Source organism: Phalacrocorax aristotelis, chromosome 2, assembly GCF_949628215.1.
Source record: "Phalacrocorax aristotelis chromosome 2, bGulAri2.1, whole genome shotgun sequence".
Classification (NCBI taxonomy): domain Eukaryota; kingdom Metazoa; phylum Chordata; class Aves; order Suliformes; family Phalacrocoracidae; genus Phalacrocorax; species Phalacrocorax aristotelis.
In genome coordinates, this window is record NC_134277.1 from 92,121,929 (window position 1) to 92,127,928 (window position 6,000).

Here is a 6,000-nt window from a genome sequence, read left to right on the forward strand (position 1 = left end):
GATAATGGCAAAACCTCTTGCAGTCTTCCCCTGGAGTTCAACAAAAGAATGTAACAGAAACAGGACGCCGCGTTTCTTTCTCCAATACTCTATAGTATCTGCCTGCAAGAAGAGAATGCAGAGACAGTCACAGTGTTCCCAGTAAACTTGTCTAGGGCACTCATCACCTCTGCATCCAAGGACCATGACTACCACACCATAGGCCCAAAGCTCTTTTCAGAAGTACACTGCGCAGTGTAATCAACACTTGCAACTCCCCTCACCCTCTCTCCACTCATCACTTCAGGAAAGACTAAGCAGAGTCTGCCCTACCTTCTTGTGGTAAAGGAAATTTCTCACTGCTGATCCTTTGTCCAAGAAGAAATCAAACTACTCTAGCAAATAAGCCTTAATTGTACTTCATACGATATATCACAGAACTACACATTTTCCTCCACCGTTTTCCCCTCTCCAAAGTTATTGTTTGATACCCAAAGATGTAATGACTTACTAAAAATGACTTAAAGGTTTCTGAAAGGCTTCAGGAAGGAAAAGGTCCCTCACACTCATTTACAGTACTAATTGCATGCTGTATTATGCATACTGCTGGAGAAGGTCTCCCAAGTTGCTAGAAAGATCACCCACTTAGAACAACAGATCTTCACAATGGCCAGTTTTTGCTGTAGCCATTCAGAAGTGGTAATCTGCATCTCCCCACAGGTTAACTAATTGGGATACAATAAGCAGGTTTCATTAAAAGCTCCCTTGGCTCATAAATGAACATTAATTTTGGGTTTTGAAGAATCCACGTGATTCATCCTGCCTATACTTTTGTTCAGCTCACACTTGAGTCTCTAGTCCTTTCTACTACGGGTAGTTTGCCTGTGAAATCCCAAGCAGCCACATAACCAGCAGCTTCTCCTAACAGAAAATGACTCATCTAGAGCTCAAAACCTCATGCTTCCATGAGAGTGTCTTCCAACAAGTTTTCAAGTTCACTGGCAGCACCAGCTCCTCACCATTAAACTGAAATCTAAGGCCTTTTCTATTACAGAGACCGGGACAGACAGAACCACTCACAAGAGCACTACTGTAAGGAGGGCTTCAATTTGTGATGCCTTCAGTCCCGATAGCCATGTCCATTTGCTGTGCATGAACTGATCCATCTGCGACTTATAAAAGACCCTAGGAAAGCAAAGAGGGAGATGAATTTTCAGGCAACGGATGCACATCAGTGTGAATGTGAAGATCTCTTACAATTAGAGTTTCAGGATAACTTGACACTGGTGGCGACTCGCTTCATGAATCCTTCAGTCTTCAGTATTCCTATACATGAGTCCACAAGCTGCTAGAAACCACAAACAGCACTTTCAGATGAACATACCTATATGAAAAAGTGTAGTGCCTGTCTCACTCTCACATCAGTTTATCCACTGAGAGAACACTGCCCATGGGAATAAAGCATGCCAGTAAAGGGATCATAGGTTATATCCAACCAGATCTCATTAAGTCAGACTATTAAGGTTGCTCCATCACTGAAGAGAGAAACAGTCTGTCTGTAGACAGGATGCTTCAGCCTGATCAACAGTTCTCTTTTTATGCTGCACTCACAGTGGAATCTGGCTTCCTTGGTATAGTCCTCTCCACATCCACAATGCAACAGAGGAGCGAGGCATACTGAGCTAACAGGAGAACTGCTGTTCAAAAAGATCATCCAATTCAACAGATGGCATGAGAATAGGAAGGACCTGGCACAGGACAAGCTCAGAAGTGCACAGCTCAACAAGTCTTCTTTCAAGGAAAGAAAAGTCAATGAGGTGACATCTGTTTGCTCGGTAACGTTATGTTTCAAACAACCACTGGTTTGGGAGAAAAATTATGGGAAACAAGACTACTTTGCCACATCCAAGTTTCAGTCGCAAAGTGCTCTCCTGACCAGCAGGCAGTGCAAGGATGACAAACCTGTAAATGAATTTCAGTGCTTATAAAAGGACTCCTTGGCAACCTCACTCCTCATCATTCCCCCAAAAATTGTGGAATTTCACGTTTTAGGAAAGGGATCTCCATTCCTAGATTTCCCTAGGTGAAGAGTCGCAACTGGTATGTTTTGGACATGCCCAGGAGCAGGTCTAGTTTCCAAGAAAAACAATCCTAACTTCTTTGCCTGCTTTCCTACAGAAGGAGGCTTATGCAATCACACTGTAGCCAAGCCAGTTGGCAAGTTTCACGCAAGCCTGACAGAGGCAGAGGTCTCAGGAGTTATCTTCCTTGTTTGTGAAAACACTGGGCCAGGTGGGCACATGAGAGAAACACCGTGCTGCGGAATTGCATCAATACCCTCATAGTTGAGACAAATCCAAAGAAAGGCAGGCTTCCTTAGTCTTAGTTTGGACAGAAATGCTGGTTTAAAAATGAAGGAAAAGTGTTTCCCTCAACCCCACTAATAAAGTCCATGTAGACATTTACCAGTTTCTGCTGGCCTTTTTACACTAATGTTTTTGCATCACAGTGTTTGCTGTCACCAGTGACATTTTTACCTAAGCAAATACTTAAGTGCATCCTGAAAGTGCATACCACTGGTCATCAAAAGGCTCTCCCTTCATCTCTCACCCCACCCCAGCCTCCAGGTCTCTTCAGAAGCACCCGAGTGCACTTCTCCCCTACCCTCCCCACACATACATATATATACACTTCCCCAAGAAAGAGCTCAGCTGGTCTAAAGAAAAGTTTTGCCTAGAAATCTGGCCTCATTTAGCACTATTACCGTGAACCTCCATAACAGATGCATACAGGGGGCATGGTAAAGGGAGGAGAGGAACGACAGCACGGTCCCACCTGGCATGACACTACCCGGGAGCCCCCTGGCTAGCCCGCTGCCACTGCTACACACGCCCAGGGAAGCTGCCGGTGCCTCACAGTCTAGAGGGACATCTGCTAGTTTGGTGCTGTCAGAAAACAAATTCCCAGCGCAACACTCCCCTGCTGCTGGCAGAAGCGGCACATGACCCAGCTATGCCTTTCCTCTGCCAGCTGGGAACTCCCCGCCTTGGAAGGATCCCTTCGCCAGAGAGATCCAGATACTTTTCGCCCATTTACACCCCGAGCACAGCTGAGAACACGACTAAAGATTTCTAAAAAACCTTTGTGACAATTCTTGCTGGAGTCATTTAAGCACTCGCAAGATAGAGGGCTGCAAATATTTGTTTTATTCACAGCGTGCATGGTATATGCTTAAGTGGAACAGAAATGCAGAGATCCATTTGGCATTTAGGCAGGGCTTCTGGACTACATAAAAACACACAGGAATACGCTACTGAAACCCAGGTGTGGCTGTATATGAGGATGAAAGCCAACTCACACAGCGGTAAGGGAGGGGATATTTTGATTAACAAAACCAAGGAAAACCATGGAAGTACCACAAGATCTTTAATACGTAGCCAGGGCAAACAAGACCTACTTTAAGAACAAATAAAGTCCAAGTGAAGAAAATAAATCAGAGTGTAACACGGTAAAATGATCACTGGAGGCAAGCGTCAGGGTCTGCTGCTCCGTCAGTTTACCATTTGCAACAAGGCTACCAAACATTGCTCTTCAGGCTTTGTTGTTTGCTCTAGGTTGTGCTGAATTTTAAAGAGTTCAGCTTTAGAGGAAGAGAACCCCAGCAGCCTTGATGTTAGCATATAACTGTACAAAGGCAGCCAGAGGAATATGGCTCTAAACGGCTCTCCCTCTGCTCCACTGTGAGGTAAGCCCTCCAAGAAAGACTAACGCTGCACGCAGCGAGCATCCTGCTGAGCCCCTGCACCCTTCCCCAGCCCCAAAATGATCATGAAGCACAGCCAGAGCTGCCATTTAAAGTTTCAAGCATATCCCAATTTTCCATACAGCTTTTCTAATCTCCGTGCACTTCTGGTGGGGTTTTTTAACCTGCCCTCATAACTCATTCCTTTTAATCCTAGGATTAGCCTTGTTGCCCTTCTCTGTACCTTTTCTAGAGTTTTAAGTACAACTAGTCTCTAGACGCAGGCACAGATTGAGTTGGGGTGTTAATGCATCCTTGCTATATACATCCTACAAAATCTTTGTTCAAATGAGCAATAGCTCGGCACCTTTATGAGACAACATGATTTCAACTGTCCCTTAGAAGCACAACTTAAGGCAGTACCTACCCATGTCCCTCCTACCCGCCTATCACTTCTCCCCCAACCCCAAATTCATTCTTTAGTGAAGGGAAAAGCAAGCCACATTCTTCGGGGCCGTTTTAGCAAACCTGATCAATGCTGCTTTGACATACCAGCAACACATGTTCCCATTTCAACAAATGGGAACATTTCAGGCAGACCACCACTTCAGATGGAGCGGGGCTCCAGGCTGCTGAATCAGCACTTTCCATCCTGCTGGCAATACAGAGTTATGCGACGCTTCAAAGGAAAGCGGGGGAAAGGGGGAAGGAGGGGGCTCGCTGGCACTTAAGCAACAGAAGCGGGCAAGAGGATTCTGCAGTTCATCTGCCAAACCAATTAACTGCAAACTGTTCTTATAAAGATGCCACAGTGTCGGCCCCGGCTTGCAGTACCACAGCGATACAATGAGAGAGCCATGCGTGCGGGGCTCCTCACCCCGGCGGGGAGCGGAGGCAGGGGAAACCGAGGGCTCCCCCCCGATTTGGGGTGTCCTGGGCTAGCGAGGGGCCCTCCGGGCCGGGGGAGGGGGGCAGGGGTGCCCTCCGGCACGCAGGCGGCTGCCACCGCAAATCCCCACGGCGGACGAGCAGGAAGGTGGCAGCACTCCGGGGTGGCATTTCTGCAAAGTGCCCATCCGCCACCCCCCCCCGCAAACGCTGATCGGTGACGGTGGGGGGGAGCCCCGGCAGCACCGCCAGCAGCTGGCCGGGCAGGTCTTCGTCCGCTTCCAGCGCGGGGCGACAGGAAAGCCCGGCTCCCGGCACCGCCGGGGTGAGGCACGAAGCAAGCGAGCAAACAAAACGCGGCGGGGAAGCCCCGAGCCGGGGTAAAAGGGCCGCTCCCCCGAGCCCCGCGGCGAGCAGCCGCCGGCCGCCCCCCGCCCGGCTCCGGGGGCTCCCCGCCGGGCGGCGGGAGGTGCGCGGGGGGCGCTCCCCGCGGGCACGGGGGGCTCAACGCCGGCCCCAGGAAAAGGAAGTTTGCTCTCCTCCTCCTCCTCCCACCGGCCTCCGCCACCGCGGAGCCGGCAAGACCCCCACCCCACCCGGCTTCCCCAGGGGCAGCCACCACCCCCCCACCCCGTCCCTGCGCGCCCTGCGTCGCCCCCCCCTCCCCCCTCCCCCCTTACCTGCTGGGCGGCCGGCCGGTACCCTCCTCACCGGGCACCGCGCACCCGGCAAGTTTCGGGCGGGCGCAGCGGGTCGGGGGAACGTGGAGATGAGGGCGGGAGGGGAGAGGGAGGAGAGGGGGTCCTCCGGGCGCCGGGGTGGATGGGGGAGGGGGGGCAGAGGCGAGGGAGGGCAAGCTCTCGGAGCCACGCGCCCAAAACCAACAAAAATTAAAAATTAAAAAAATGCAATTAAACAAACAGATAATTAAAAAAAAAAAGCAAAACACACCCAGCGGTGGACGCTCGCCCCTCCGCAAGGCGACCCCGGGGTGCGGGAGGGATCTGCGGAGAAAACTTCTGCCTGCCCGCCCGCGCCGCTGCCGCCGTCCCCCGGCGCTAACGGCGCCCCACCACCGCCGCGCTCGCGCCCCGCGCCCAGCTGACTCCCGCCGGCGCCCCGCCCCGCCCCGCCCCCGCCGCACGCAGCCGCAAGCCCGGCCCCCCGCCCCGCCGCCGCCGCCGCCCCGGGCGGCCCGGCCGCGGAGCCCCTCCCGGGGCGAGAGGGGCTAGAGGCGGCCACTGGCGCTTCCCGCCCCCTAACCCAAGCTCACACGCAGGTAGCACCGGGGCTGGGGGAGAGGGGGGGAAGGGAGGGAAAGGAGGCTGGTTTCTCTTTAAAATAAAGCCAACAGGGCAGCCGGGGCACCTGCAAACGCGACACATTCGTGC

General features: G+C 52.1%; 1 protein-coding gene across 5 annotated transcripts in view; it reads right to left on the reverse strand.

The window, feature by feature from the left end:
- GRB10 (growth factor receptor bound protein 10) overlaps positions 1-5,725 on the reverse strand; it is a 145,446-nt gene extending 139,721 nt beyond the window's left edge. For 3 of the 5 annotated variants that reach the window (XR_012659104.1, XM_075084370.1, XM_075084368.1), the window contains exon 1: positions 5,290-5,725. The gene's annotated coding sequence lies outside the window, so the exon portion shown is untranslated. The remainder of the gene's footprint in view (positions 1-5,289) is intronic. The other 2 variants (XM_075084369.1, XM_075084371.1) reach the window with 2 other exon arrangements.
- Between the last annotated feature and the right edge of the window lie 275 nt (positions 5,726-6,000).